Source organism: Macrobrachium rosenbergii, chromosome 3 (assembly GCF_040412425.1).
Source record: "Macrobrachium rosenbergii isolate ZJJX-2024 chromosome 3, ASM4041242v1, whole genome shotgun sequence".
In the NCBI taxonomy this organism is placed as follows: domain Eukaryota; kingdom Metazoa; phylum Arthropoda; class Malacostraca; order Decapoda; family Palaemonidae; genus Macrobrachium; species Macrobrachium rosenbergii.
This window is the reverse complement of record NC_089743.1, coordinates 52733758-52749122: the sequence shown is the minus strand read 5'-3', so window position 1 is coordinate 52749122 and position 15365 is coordinate 52733758. Positions and strand designations below refer to the sequence as shown.

At 38.9% G+C, this 15365-nt stretch overlaps 1 protein-coding gene across 2 annotated transcripts in view; it reads left to right on the top strand.

Annotated features, from left to right (window-relative positions):
- Window positions 1-15365, top strand: part of LOC136855661 (E3 ubiquitin-protein ligase DDB_G0292642) — a 74399-nt gene that overhangs the window by 24153 nt on the left and 34881 nt on the right. Inside the window, exon 1 of one of the 2 annotated variants that reach the window (XM_067132887.1) lies at window positions 2617-3052. The exons of the other annotated variant lie outside the window; for it this stretch is intronic. The gene's annotated coding sequence lies outside the window, so the exon portion shown is untranslated. Of the gene's footprint in view, window positions 1-2616; window positions 3053-15365 lie in introns of those variants that run through there. 2 annotated transcript variants of the gene reach the window in all.

Here is a 15365-nt window from a genome sequence, read left to right as displayed (position 1 = left end):
TGTTATGCTTCTTTATTGAAAACTAATTAAAGTTAATCATTCACGTTGGTTTTCCGTATGTAGGCCTATGAGATTCTTTGCCCCATCAAAGCCTTGTTAATTGACACCTCATTTAACAAGAAACCATTGCCCTTCGTATATTCATAGGCTTCTATGTGGAATTCTCTTCATGCTTTTGTTTTTCCCTAGTCATTTAATATTGCTTTTAGGGGCAAAAATAGCTTCTAGCATGGCTGAGGACCTCTTTTTTCTTCTTCATTTTCCTTGTCTTGTTTCCTGCGGACCTGGGCTGCCTAGGTGCCTTTAACATATGATGTCTATGGAATGAATCCACGTGTATTCCTCCTCCCCCTCCCCCTCCTCCTCTTCCTCCCTTCCGTTCCCACCCCCACCCCCATGACATTGTCGAGACTTTTGATCCCAACTTTTTCATGGGTTTTCCCCTTTTATGGTGCACCCCACTTTCGACTACTCCCTGTCCCCCACCCCCACTTTTCCACCCCCATCGATTGCTCTTCTCGGTACCCACCGGATGAGAGCCAATTTTTGTTTCAATCGCTTTCGTTTCGTTGATTCAGTTCCGCGTGATTTTGTAAAGGTTCGTTGTATCGTGGGTAATGGCGGCGGAAGGCGGTGTTTGATGTATAGACCTAGAGCAGCTGTTTTATTACTCTCGCAACAGTCATATTACGTAAAGGTTATTTAAGGTTATTTATCCTTAATGTTTATCTTTCTTCTTGGTAGATAACTTCTGTGTTTGACCAGACATTACGGCTAAACGTTTACCTAAATGACATTAAGATAATTGTTGTACTTACTTAATTCCCAATTTTGCCAAGCGGATAATCTGAGAGAAAAGTCTTCCTGCAGCCTCTAATAGGCCTACCCTATATGACTTACTGGCCTTTCAAATCTCTCTCTTAGACTAAAAAAAAAAAAAAAAGAAGACTGGAAGTCTTATTTCGATTCGAATGAATCACCATAGAAAGGAATGAAAGAACGTTTCGGCCACTAAAAGACAGCTAATTAACGCCGATGATTGTCACTGCCCGTGTGGAACCGATTAATTAATCGTTGTGCGCATTACGCAATGCCATCTGGTGGTGGCTCTCAGCTTTAGAAGACACCAACAGACGGCGGGCCTTGTCTTCGTTCGTCTTTTAGGCGCAATTGATTTCGCATGGTGGCTTCTACAGTGTTAAATACGATGGTGATGACGGTGACGATGATGTGATGTGATGATTATGATGGTAATTTAGACTGGACCTCTCTTAAAGTTTGGTTATAGGAAATATTTAGGCCGAGTAATATTTCTGTGGACCTTTTTTTCAGATAAAGCTTGGTAATTGAAAACATTTTAGGCCTAGTAATATTTCCAGGATTGGCTGACCGATTGGATATTGAGGGCTAGATTTACAACAGCTTTCCCATTTCTTCCCTGTGGTGTTTGATTTATAAAAATAACGTGTGAGTGATTATAAGCATTATATATATATATATATATATATATATATATATATATATATATATATATATATATATATATATATATATATACTGTATATATATATATATACTGTATATATATATATATATATATATATATATATATAACTGTTATTAAGTATGTATATAGTTGGGAATTACAAATAATTTCAAATTAATGCCTTATATATATATATATATATATATATATATATATATATATATATATATATATATATATATATATATATACACACACAATGTGTTTATGTCTACAGTTGAAAATTACAATTATTTTCTACTTCGTGCTTTACAGATACAGTAATACTAATTATGCATACGTTCGCACAGTGTATAGGCCTACTTTTAATATATTCGCGCATGTACGTTTATTTATATCTGGGAGTAATGAAATAAGCCCCTCAGAGTGACAGATGAAATTGGCCCTGTGTTTGACAGCGATTATCCCCAAAACGACGGGAAGCTGATGGCTGGGTGATTGGCTGGATCCCGGAAACTTTTGAGTTTATCCTTCTCTTAATATCGCCGCCGAAGCCGAAACAGAGAGAGAGAGAGAGAGAGAGAGAGAGAGAGAGAGAGAGAGAGAGAGAGAGAGAGAGAGAGAGATGATAACTGATAACATATCTTGGGATTTCTTGCTTTGAGCAATCATCACCTTATCTTCAGAGAGAGAGAGAGAGAGAGAGAGAGAGAGAGAGAGAGAGAGAGAGAGAGAGAGACTTCTTGATAATGGGGGTACTAACCCATCTCGTTAAATTTCCTTTCTATAATTTTATTGCTCATTTAATTAAGAAAAGAAAGCATGCAAGATCGACGTATCACAGAACTGGACCATGCGAAGAAAGGCATAAGCCACAGGCAAGAGGAAAAGAGAGGAGACATTAACGCCATGAAAAGGAAAAGGAAGTGAAGAAGTTGGATATAAAAATGCAAGCATGTGCTATTATAAGAGTAACAGGACATGGGGAGGAGGGACGAGTGACGGGAGTTTGGAGGAAGAGGGCTGGTGGTAGTTGGTGGTGGAGGAGGAGGATTGTGGCTGTTGGTGGTGGTAGTCGTGGAGTTGGTGGAGTCGATCAATATTTTAGCGAGGCACACTGGAGTCCGAGAGAGAGAGAGAGAGAGAGAGAGAGAGAGAGAGAGAGAGAGAGAGAGAGAGAGAGAGAGCTCGGACTCGTGTGGAGTCGGAACTCTTCTTAGTCGTATACAAACGTTCGAGAGTGAGGCGCGGTGCACTAGCGAGCTCCCGACCGCCATGCCGTAAGCTTTGGTCGTCTTTTATTTACATTGCCCCCGAAGACCTTGGTGGTGGTGTACAAGACTTGGGCGACAATGAAGCCGTAGTGATTGCGATGCTCAACGACGGTTAGCCATGCCTTCTTCTTTAGGCCACCCCGTGTGATTAATGCACGTCGCCTTCTTCCGAAGGAGGAGCGAGAAGACCGAGAAAGACGACGATGATGCCTTAGGACGTGCGAAAAGACAGATCTGCTGCAGGGAGGAAGAAGGAGGAGGCTGTTGTCGCTTCGACTTTGTGACCCCCGAAGTAAGGCGCTGGCTAAGTTCGTAGATTTCTTTTCATTCGGTGTTTTGTGATGATAATTATTTCGGCGGTGTGTTGATGGTCAAGATGGTGGGTTAGCCCTGGGTTAGCCAACGGGCCTCTTGACACAAGTGTTTTGGCGTTTTCTCTTAAAGAGTGGGCGGGCGGGTGGAGTTCAGACCGTTGACGTACGGAGGGAAGCGATCATACAAACATACGGTCGTACTCCCACGCAGTTCGGATCGGTTACGTATCCGGATTATACTGTTTACCAAGGTCCTTGCTATATATGTTCGTTATAACCAATTGTCGAAGATGAGTATGGTAAGTTTGTCGATCTGTTCGTGTAAATACACAAACAGTTTTCGCATAAGATTTCTCCCGTATGGTTAAGTAAAAGACATTTTAAAAAGTTGCCTTTATTTGATTTTGGATCATGGATAAGGATGATAAAAAAGAAGATAGAAAGCAAATTCTGAGATATTAATACAATGAATATTGGAAAAAGTGTGCCATGTTTACTTCTTCATTCATTGATGACCAGTGATTGTAAACGATTGAAGCAAAGAGTTTCTTGTGGAAAAAAGTGTCATTGATTTTTATCGTTCCAAGAATCTGGTGCATGAAGTAGTGTTGTTGTTGTGTATACGACGCTTTGGAAGATCGGGCGAGGGCAAGTTTGGAAGGCGATAGCTGCTGCTGGAGGAGAAATCCGACGAAGATTATTGGATTGGAATGAATAGTGACGCAGAAGTGTTAGGAAGGGGGAGGGGTTGAGGATCGTTGAAGAGGAGTACCAATCTCCCTCCCCTTCCCACTCCCTATCGTACTCCTTGCTAGCCCTCGGGCAACCCCTCCCGACTTCCCTCTCTCCCATCCTTCCTTCCTCCCCTCTCTCCCTCCTCCGAGAGGGGATTGTCCAGGGGCGGGGCTTGAAGAGAAAACCTGCAGACAGACGTAAACAACAGAATTTTTGGTCGATGTTTTACTTATCTGCCCAGCGTTTTTTGTTTTTTGTTTTCAATTTTCATTTTTGTTTTGGTAGTGAAACATATTTTAAGCTGAAACCCAGAATTTAAAAAGTGATCATTTCCATCGTTTGTGGCAGTTTTTGTTGGCCAAAAATACATTCAATCGAAGACTTTTCAAGTGCATTATGTTGAAAACTTGGCACTTTTTGTGAAATGCGTGTGCAGTGAAGGAATAAAACTGTAGATAACCAGAAACAAAATAGAAAAGAAAAATGAGAATTGTAGCATGATTTTAGCGTGTATATTTCAGTGGGGGAAGTAAACAAATGGCCTTAAACTTTCACCTTTGCGAATGAAAGGATATTGCTGCAGTGTTGGCTTTAATATTTTGTATTTTAAACATTTCATTAATCTCACGATTTATCCTGGAGAAACACATGATTATTTTCATGAATATCAGTAAATTGCTATAGTAGGTTCTCACATTATTTACAACAAAGCTCGTACTTGATTAAATAAGGAATATCAAAAGGAAATATCTTATTATGGGTTATTGTTATTCTCTCTCTCTCTCTCTCTCTCTCTCTCTCTCTCTCTCTCTCTCTCTCTCTCTCTCTCTCTCCAGATCATTATAAAATATCGACTGTACATATACTTGGATGAAGAGGTATTAAATAGATAATTATTCAAGTATATTCGTAGATAGATAGATAGGTATTGTATTTCTGTCACTCATGAGTTCTAAGAGTTGTTGATTAGGACAGGGATAATTTTTAATTATATATCGTTATTGTGGCTGACAAATGCTTTTTGTAATTATAACAAAAGAAATTACAAAGCTGGCTTTGTGTAATGGTGAATGTCTTCCAGAAATTTAAATTAAAGAGACTAGGCTTGTGGGGTATATACAGCCTACGCGTTTTTATAAGTCTAGCGTAGGCCTATATAAGCCAGTTTTATGTGTTTAATGTTATCAACTTCCGACTATATATTTCTTGCAATATTTTTCTGTTCATAAGTTAATGAATGTTAATGGCAAGCATTTGTGTAGCATATAACTTAATATACTTTAGAACATTCAACTCGTATGTTGAGTTCTCTTGTTCATTTACTTTGTGAACATGTGTAAATCTGACAGCTAGATGCGTCTTCAAGTAGGACCTTGTTTCTTCTAAAGTCACAAAAAATTAAAAGAAAGGGCATTTTCTTTCGCAGTGCTTGCACTCCGGCCATTTCAAATGTAGCAGTGACTTCCGAAGGAAAAGTTTTGATGGTTTAGTAGCTGGTTACCATGACGACGCTTGACGGGTGGGGGAGGGGAGGGGGAGAGGGAAGGGGAAGGTGTGTGTCTGTGTGTGTGTGGAGGGATGTTGAGACTACAATTAGCCCTGCTCCAAACGGTGCTGCAGCATGCAAGCGCCCCCGTCCAGAGGAGAGAGAGAGAGAGAGAGAGAGAGAGAGAGAGAGAGAGAGAGAGAGAGAGGCGCCTTGGAGTTTTTGACCTTAGAATCGGTAAAACCTTTAATGAACGCTTCTTTGACTTGAGCTATGGCTCCTGAGGCATCCTTGTTTAAAACGAGGAAGTCAGGGGCCGAAGGAGGAGGAAGATCGTGATGAGCCGTTGCAAGGATTTACTCCCCTCGGTAGTAACCCAGACCCGCCCTCCCCCTACCCAACCCACTCCCTCCTTGCGATTGACGTCACACCATCTGTTTCGACTCGATGACAGATGGAAGTTCTTGCTTGGTAGTGTTTGTTGTGATCTAATTCACAGGGAAGTAAATAAGTGATCTAATTCACAGGGAATTAAATATTTCCGTCAGACATCTTATTGGTTTTTGTGAAGGAAAAAAGAGGGCTTTATAGCCGTAGTCTTTTCATACTGATTTGAGAAATGTAGTGAATATTCCTGTTTAAAGAGTTGCTGTTTTTCGAAGATTTCTCACGATAACTGTTATCACGAATATCAGTTGTTATCCATTGTGATCAATTTATTTAAAAAGTACTTGAGGTTTCTTTCATAATATTTCTCTTCTTTTGATCTTGAACATCGTTAATTGATGATTTTTCATTTTGCATTTTCCACAAATTACTTAAAATTAATTAGATTTAAAACACGAAAACAATCATGTCAGAGAATCACAACGCAAGTCTCTTTCCAAACGTATTTATATCATGGCATTGGATCGAAAATCCGAGGAATCTTCGATAAATTACGGAGGGGCTTTTATTTTCGGCTCCCCCGAAACTATTTCAAGGCGAATTAATAAAAGCCATCAGGCAGTTTCGTGTGAGCCGTCTTTTACCCGGCGAGGCATTAAGATTCGAACCCGGGATTAACGAGTTTTATGTCAGGGTTGCGTTCCGTGACTGGAACTCATCTTGTCGAGATCAGCCGCGCTGGCACGGGAGAGAGAGAGAGAGAGAGAGAGAGAGAGAGAGAGAGAGAGAGAGGGATATTGTGATAGAGAGATAGAGAGAGAGAAATAGTGTGATAGAAAAAAAAGAGAGAGAGAGAGAAAGATAGAGGTGAGAGAGAGATAGAGAGAGAGAGAGTGTGTGTGTGATAGAAAAAGAGAGGGGGGGGGGTGATAGAGTGATAGGAGGAAAGAGATCGAGTGATGGAAAGAGAGAGAAAGACAGAGACAGAGAGAGCGTTTTACCATCGACATTAGTCTAGGATTGCCATCAACATGGCTGCAGCACCATTCCCTCGAGGGCGTTGCAATTGCAAACAAAGGTGATGTGGACCAATCATTGGTCTGCGAATCTCTCTCTCTCTCTCTCTCTCTCTCTCTCTCTCTCTCTCTCTCTCTCTCTCTCTCTCTTTTGACAAATAATTATTGCATTCTCACGGAAGATCAAAGGAACTTCCAAAGCTTTCGGTCCTGAGGAGATATTGCGAGCGCTTTCAAGATTGTCAGGCATTACAAAAAGTAGTTTGAAATTATTACTTGTACTGTATTTAGGCTAGAAAAGTGCTTGTGAAATTATGCAACTGTGTTTTTGTGTTTTATGTGGACTGTATGTGTTTGATTACTGTATCACAGCCTCTACTTCCATAGCTGTCACCTATGAATGAAGATCGATTTTCCATGCTCTCTCTCTCTCTCTCTCTCTCTCTCTCTCTCTCTCTCTCTCTCTCTCTCTCTCTCTCTCTCTCGTTAAAGCTTGCTGAAAATAGATCACGGAAGTGTGTGAGTTTAATAAGAGTGTAATATGTGCTTCAGTATAGAAGGTAATATAGCCTACAAAGCCATTTTCGGGAATGGTCCCAGGATACAAGTGGCCTAAAGACATTGTAGTTAAACTGAACCTGTGACCTTTAAATGACATAAGACATGACCAAGAAGAAAGTTATGAAGTTTTAATTCCAAATTGATAAAAAAAATCCAAAACTAAAAAGTTTTAATTCCAAGTTGACAAAAATCCAAAATTAAAAAGTTTTAATTCCAAGTTGACAGAAAATCCTAGGCTAAAAGGTTTAATTCCAAGTTGACAAAAAAAATCCATGGCTAAAAAGTTTTTATTCCAAGTTGACAAAAAAATTAATGGCTAAAATTGATCTGAATAAGTTTTAATTCCAAGTTGACAAAAAATGACAGTGAATTTGATCAGAAAAAGTTTTAATTCCAAGTTGAAAAAAAAAATCACACTGAAATTAATCAGAAAAAGTTTTAATTCCAAGTTGACAAAAAAAATCAAACACTAAAATTATTGTGATAAGTTTTAATTCCAAGTTGACAAAAAATCAAAGACTAAAATAAACTGAACAAATCTTAATTCCAAGTTAACTAAAATTAATATGAAAAGTTTTAATTCCAAATTGCCAAAAAAATTTGGAAAAGTTGTAATTCCAAGTTGACAAAATAAAAACCAAAGACTAAAATTAGTCTGAAAGAAATTCGCCGGAGTTAATAATATTAATCTTAAAGAAATTCGTCCAAAGGGTTAATAAGCCTCAGAGAAATTAAGACGGAGAGTTGATGATAAGGTTGATGGAAAGTAAGCCAGGAAGCTGATGATAATTCTGACAAGAGTGACGTCTTGGGAGTTATTAAGTCTGAAGGAAATTAGGTCAGTCAGTCTTTTTGATAGAATTTGAGCCAGGGGGTTGATGGGTCTTAAAAGAAAATTAAGACAGAGTTGATAATTATTATTATTATTATTATTATTATTATTATTATTATTATTATTACTATTATTATTATTATTATTATTCAGAAGATGACCTCTATTCATATGGAACAAGCCCACCAAAGGGGCCATTGACTTGAAATTCAAGCTTCTATGGAGTTCATTCGAAAGAAGTAGCAGAAAGTAATGGGAAATACAGAGAGAGGAAATCTGTTATTAGAAAAACAGATAGAATAACAAATTAGTAAATAAATAAAAACGTAAGTAAAACATGAAAGTACAAGTTGAATTGTATTAAGGTAGCAATGCATTGCCTGTTCGCTTGAAATTCTTAAGTTCCGATTGCACGACGTCCTCTGGGAAGCTGAGAGCAAATAATAATGAGAATTATAATAAATGAAGAGTTGAATTTAAAATCCGTTAAGTCAGGAGGGTAATACTCCTGACAGAAAGAGGTTATCGTCGCAAAAGAAATTAATCCAATAAATGTTATCTAGACATAATTATGGTGGAAACAGAGTTATATTTCTGAAAGAATTATGGTGGAAACAAATAGAGTTATACTTCTGAAAGAGTTATTAATAGAATAATAAATTAACCCAAAGAATAATCGTGTTGGAAAACCGAGAATGATCATAGAGAAGGAATTATCCAGACAATCATGATGAAAACAAATAGAGCTATATTTCTGAAAGTTATTAATGGAATAATAAATGAACCCAAAGAATAATCGTGTTGGAAAACCGAGAATGATCAGAGAAAAGGAAATAATTATCTCAGAAGAGAAAAATACATGATCGCCCTCCTAATGAACTCTGAAACTGCAATCAGCGAGGGCGGAGTGATTAAAGATTTCAGAAGTTTCAGAAATCGGTGTAAATTCATTCCCCAAATGACGCGAAGTTTAACATTTCATCGTTGGTGAAATTGTTCTTCGGTTTAATTATGTGAACGAGAACTGATTTTCATGCTGTTTCAGATTATTTCGTTCTCTTTTTTTTCTCTTGTCAGATTAAACTGTGAAAATAAACTTGCATTCAGCTGTCGCCATATAATTGCAGTATTCTTGAAATTATAAATATTTGCTTATTTGTTGACAGTTCTTTGATGGCTTTTTTTTTGTGGTTGTCTTTTTCTCTGACACTTCAGATTGTATACCAATTTCCCAATACCAGTTTTATTAATTAAGCCTTCTGTCTGGGATGTGACGGTTTTTTTTTTTTATTGCAGCTCAGTAAGTTGAGGCTGTGAATAATTAATGGCTTCATTTTTTTAACTGTTGTCCAAAATGAACTTTACTTTAAATAAGCATTTTATTATGGTATGGATTTTTTTAAATGCATTTTTCAGCCAATGTCGAAAGTGAACGCTACTTTAACTAAGCGTTTTATTATTGTATAGATTTTTTTTCTAAATGTCGGGCACTGTAGCATGGGGAGTACCTTCGTTAGGCGCTTAATAATGACAAGTCTCTAGCTTTCATTTAGATTAAACTGGACTTTCATGGGGATATTTGTGATATTTACATTGAAAAATCTTCACATTTAGCTTTTATTCTCAATATTCAGTATCTCGTAAACGCTTCCAGCTCCCGTCATGTAACGCGCACAACCAAATTCACCGCAACAGTATATCCCTGCTGTGCTGTTATATGTCACAAGATCCCTGAAGGTCGATCGAAATTTGAGAGTCCGTTTTTAATTACTGGGAGGCGACATATTACCCGGATCTGTTAAGTGGTAAACCCACAGAGCGCTTATGATCGTTGAATGATTCCGTTTGCTGGACTTAGTTAAACCCCTTGACTAGTTGAGGACTGCACTAGCTAAGACAAGCTACTCTCGGCTGGTTAAGGAATACCGTTGCTAAGACAAGCTGCTCTTGACTGGTTACAGAGTACAGCTGCTAGGACAAGTTATCTTGACTAGTTAAGGAACACACTGGCTAAGACAAGCTACTCTGGACTGGTTAAGGAATACACTGGCTAAGACAAGCTACTCTTGAATGGTTAAGGAACACACTGGCTAAGACAAGCTACTCTTGACTGGTTAAGGAACACACTGGCTAAGACAAGCTACTCTTGACTGGTTAAGGAACACACTGGCTAAGACAAGCTACTCTTGATTGGTTAAGGAATACACTGGCTAAGACAAGCTACTCTTGACTGGTTAAGGAACACACTGGCTAAGACAAGCTACTTTGACTGGTTAAGGAACACACTGGCTAAGACAAGCTACTCTTGACTGGTTAAGGAATACACTGGCTAAGGCAACCTGCTCTCGACTGGTTATTGAATACTGTTGCTAAGACAGGCTACTCTCGACTTGTTATAAATACAGTTGCTAAAACAAGCTAAACGTTGTGTCTGGAAAGAATATTACCTAAAAAAGACACCAGTGAAAAGCCTCAGAATAATATTATTGATTTTGCTAAAATGTTCTTTCAGATATCAAAGTTCAGAAGAAAAAAGTATTGAAAATCAAGAGGTCTTTTATAGATATAGTGAAGTGGATTGTTGCACGTGTGTGGGTGTTTGAAAAAGAACTTTACAAACGACAGTTGCAACAACTGGCCGGGGAAAAGAATGGAAACACAGCACAGAGGTCCGATATATTTATGGCTTGCGACTGACATGTTTCCTGTCGTTTGTTCTCAAAGGTTTAAAAATAGCTCTTCAACAGTCCCTACCACCCCTCGGCCTTACCCTCCCCCTTCCCCCCTCCACCCCTCCCGGTACAGATTCTGAGTGGCAGATGCTCTGTAAGACTTAGTCTGTGTTTGATATCAATACAGACTGCCTGGTTCTTCTCCCATCTCAGCTTTAGAGAGCATATCTATCACGGGGCAGCTGGCGAAGAGAACTGCCAGTGAAAGCTTAAAAGGAAAAACTCACGTCATATATAGAGAGACAGACAGAGACAGAGAGAGATCTCGTTCTCCCAAATAGAGAGGGCCGCTGCCAGCTTCAGACTGCAATTTCTCTCTCTCTCTCTCTCTCTCTCTCTCTCTCTCTCTCTCTCTCTCTCTCTCTCTCTGGGAAACTCCGTGAAGATAAATTACGTTCGAAAATCTGGAAAGTACGGTATCGTTTATTGCACCGTTCGTTTCGCAAATGGAGGTGCTCTGTAATCTTTGTTAACTGTGAAAGTTTCGTCCCTTGAGTTTTGTGGAGGTCTTAAGTTCTCTCCAATTTATCGTTTCAGATCGATGTTACAGCCGTCCTTTTTATGTTTAATTCTCTATCCATTTTATTCTCTTGTATCATAACTGCATCAGAAATGCACTTATTACTAAATACAAATTTAAACTTGTTTGCGTTTCGAGTTAGACCGAAGGCTTCCGTGATTGTAAGAAAATCTCGGGAAACTGTTCCAGCGTTGCCAACCTTCTGGGGCCCATTTTAAACTGCAGTTGTGTGTTTAACGCAAATTTATATATCACATGACCTTGTTAACTGAAAGCGAACGACCAAAGGGAAAAGTTTCTCCAAAATATCCTCCTTGTCTTGGGAACTGCACTGCGGGTTTAATTGCTTCCTTAAGCCGTAATCATTTCCTGAATGGGGCCTTGTTTTGGTAATTATAACCAGCATTTTAATTAATGACTTTCAAAATTATGATATTAAGATTTTATTGTTAGAGCTTAAAGTAAGTGTCCAAAGCTCAACAACTGTATCTGCCTTTCGAAAACCTCGAAATAAGTGCAACTGTTTTGGTAATTATAACCAGCATTTTGATAAATAACGACATTCAAAACTTTGATATTAGAATTATATTATGAGAGCTAAAAGTATCTGAAGTTCAAACAACTCTGTCTGCCTTCCGAAAACCTCAAAACAATTCATTGCACTCGAGTAGCAAGGCACAAAACACTGCGTTCGCAAAACTCGGGCTGCGTGTGTTCCTTCGGACGCTATGTTGCAGATTCTCATGACCTTTGACCTTATCATGATTGCAGGACGACGACGTCTTCTTCTTCTTCTTCTTCTTCTTCTTCTTCTTCTTCTTCTTCTTCTTCTTCTTCTTCTTCTTCTTCTCTTCTTATTCTTCGTTTCTTGCTTGGGATTTGTAAGGGAACGTTTCTTCCAGTTTTGGGATATGTTTAGCTTTCTTGGGTAAAGCAACTCGCGTATTACGTGGCATTAATTGCCCACCAGAGGCTGTCGTAAAGGATTGGGGGACAACAGTTAACTTTTCATTCTTCTCCTTCTCTAGTTCTTCCTCCAAATCTTCCTTTCTCCTCCTCCTCCTAGTTTTTGCCGTTCCTCCCACGCCCAAATCCGGACGTTGCTGGTTCCAGTACTTGTGTCCGCCCCAAGGACGTAAAACATCGAGCCGGAGTCGAAGTCTGGGAGAACGTACGTACGTGGTGGTTGGTGATTAGGGTCGCGTGGGAATTTGCAATTTACCCATGAGCCGGACAAACCCATCCCCTGGGTCCTGCCCACAAGCCCATCCTCTGGGTCCTGCCGACAAGCCTATCCTCTAGGTCCTGCCGAAAATGCCCGTCTGTGAGTCATGTGCACCAGAAGGTCTTTCCAAAGAAATTCAAGCACTGCAGTTTCATAGTTTGATTTAAGCTAGACGTGGTCATATTGACTTGGTCATATTGGTAACTTAAGCATTGGTGCAGTTTTCTGTTTGCGTGATGTATTTGCACGCAGCGTTGACTTTCCTTGTTGCCAAGTGTATCTGTTGTTTACTCGAAGAGAATCTGGTGCAGTATGTCGATTTTGCAATGAGTTACTGCTGTGAATTCTGGTTACCTCGAAAAGACGCCTTAAAATGTCATTATATTTCTATTTATGCCTTTGGCGTTATCTTGCGAGATTTTGCGAGAGATGAATTATAGAAATTACGAAAACTTTATAACTTATATTACAGCATTGAATTTCCTTGTTGTCAAGTGTATTTCATGTGCACTTGAAGAGAATCTGGTAATGGTATAGTAGGCTATGTCGATTTTGCAGTCGGGTATTGTTTTGAATTCTGGTTACCTCGAAAAGAGTTCTTAAAAATGCGTCATCCTGTGAGAATTTTGCAAAAGAGATTAATCATAGAAATGACGAAAACTCTGTAACGACTTTGTTGAGAATACGGCGACTAATTGAAATATCTCAGTCAAGGAATCTGGAATGTCAAGCTTCTTGCGAGATTCCTTTTGTCAGCGAATATTAAAGGAGTTTAGTTAAAGGGGAGGTTCCTTTCAATGTTAGGTTTCATTTTCTTTTACAAATATAAAACCATTTTAATTAACAGGAGCGTTCTTTTCAATGTTATTTTTTGTTTTTGTTTTACAGATATTAAGGAGTTTATTTCTCACTGTTTTACAGATATTAAGGAGTTTATTTACGAGGGAAGTTCATTTCAGTGCTAGGTTTCGTTTTATTTTACAAATGTAAAATTATTTAATTAACAGGAGCGTTCTTTTCAATGTTAGTTTTCTTCTTATTTTGCAAACTATTAAGGTGTTTAATTACAAGGAATGTTCCCTTCAATGTTAGGTTCCATTTTCTTTTCATTTTCTTTTACAAATAAAAAGGTATTTTAATTAGCAGGGACGTTCCTTTCAATGTTAGTTTTCTTTTTCTTTTGCAAATCAGCTTAAAAACCGACGTAACCAAAACATGACGTCAAAGGGGTACAATTAAAATAATATTGCGGCACTCCATCCCTTCTCCCTGTTTAAACGCTCTTGTATATGCGATCTGGCTTTCCTTAGATTGTTAGTGTCGCGTAGCTAGTGTTATAAAAGTTAAATCTAATTTTCCCTTTTTTTTTTACTCTAAAAGAAAAGTGCAATTGCATGAAAGTTAAATTTGATTTTCCCTTCTTTACTCTAAAAGAAAAGTGGAATTGCTTAACGGAAAATACTGTTGGCTCGCACTTGATCGCATTACGCTATTCACCGAGAAAATAATCGTCTAAAAAAAATTATCCTTTGTAAAGCGAGGCGTTCAAGACAAAAAAAAAAAAAACAGATCCTTTAAAAAAAAGGAAGAGGAAAACCTTCGTCACTCAAAAGTTGTTGCTATTGAATGAGACTCGTTTTTTGGGACCCTGGCAAATGGGATTCTATCAGCTTACAAATTCAATTAAGGAATCTCTCACGATGCCGCAATAGAATGAAGAGATTCTCTCTGTGGCCACTTCGCCGTGTTTGTGAGTTTGTGTGTGTGTGTGTGCGCGTGTGGGAGGGTGATTGGAGAGTGAGAGAGCAAGGAGAGACCCTTAGAGTTGGAGGCAGGAGAGAGTTAGTGAGGGAGAGGGCCTCTTTGTTTTGAGAAAGAAAGTCGGAGGGAGAGAATATCGGAGATAATATTTACCTTCCCCAAACGCAAGATCTCTGTCTAGACCTTGGAAAAAAGACCCAGTGATTTCTGCGTATTTCTCTCTCTCTCTCTCTCTCTCTCTCTCTCTCTCTCTCTCTCTCTCTCTCTCTCTCAAATTCTACAGAATATATTCAGTGTAGTAACCTTAATTTTTTATAAAAAAAAAAAAAAATTCGTATTGTCGGTATTTTTTCAGCCATGACTCTGTTATTATGACTAATGACGTCACCGACACGTAGGAATTGTAACTAAGACGTCACCGACACGTAGGAATTGTAACTAATGACGTCACCGACACGTAGGAATTGTAACTAATGACGTCACCGACAGTAGGAATTGTAACTAATGACGTCACCGACAGTAGGAATTGTAACAAATGGCGTCACCGACACGTAGGAATTTATTATCCTGACGATGTTGCATATGTTTGACCGCTGCTCCCGGTTTGTCGTTCGGGTCGTCTCTTAAAGGGGATTTAAACCAGCGGAAATTCGTTGAACTGCTCTTCTTATTCAAAGGGAATTCGCGCGCACTGTTATGCTTGCGAATCGTGACGGTGAAATTTTCCTCGTAGCGCGAGCGGCATGGCGCTTGTCCTGAGAGAGAGAGAGAGAGAGAGAGAGAGAGAGAGAGAGAGAGAGAGAGAGAGAGAGGAACCACCCCGTCTTTAAGAACCATGTTTGATCCCGGAACCTTACGCAGGGAACGAAAAGGAGGGGTTTCTTTATAAAACCTATATGCTTCTAGGAAGAAGAAGAAGCAGCAGCACCAGAAAAATAATAAGAGGAGGAGGAGGAGGAGGAGAGAGAGAAAGAGATGAATCACTCTTTGCGAACCTTGTTGGTGTAAGGGGCTTTTCCTTATATAAATCTTATAT